Raw genomic sequence first — 607 nt, forward strand, 5'->3', positions numbered from 1 at the left:
AAGGTGCTGGGTTGCTGGCAAAGAACAAGGAGATTATGTTTTGCTTTACCTCAGCATATATGTGAAATCCCTACACAAGAAGGATGAAAGGCCTGGATATCAGCGACTCATACTTTACAAACGCATCATAATTTACACATTTCAGGAAAGATGTGGACAAACTGGAAGAAGTCTAGAAAAGCACAACAAAAATGATTGAAGGTCTAAAAACCGTGTTCTATGAGGGAAGACTGGAAAAAACTGGGTTTGTCTGGGGACATAACAGTTTTCAAGTAAATAAAAGGTTGTTACAAGATGTAGGGAGAAAAACTGTTCTCCTTAATCTCTGAGGATAAGACAAGAAGCAATGCGTGGTATCGGTTGGACATTAGGAAAAACTTCCGAACTGTCAGGGTGGTTAAGCACTGGAATAAATTGCCTAGAGAGGCTGTGGAATCTCCATCACTGGATTTTTAAGAGCAGGTGAGACAAACACCTGTCAGGGATGGTCTAGATAATACTTAGCCCTGCTAGGAGTGCAGGGGACTGAAATAGAGGACCTTGCAGGGTCCCTTCCAGTCCCACAAGTCTATGATCTTGCAGTTGGAAGACTAAGCAAGAAATCATG

This window comes from Lepidochelys kempii, chromosome 20, assembly GCF_965140285.1.
Source record: "Lepidochelys kempii isolate rLepKem1 chromosome 20, rLepKem1.hap1, whole genome shotgun sequence".
NCBI classification, from domain to species: Eukaryota; Metazoa; Chordata; order Testudines; family Cheloniidae; genus Lepidochelys; species Lepidochelys kempii.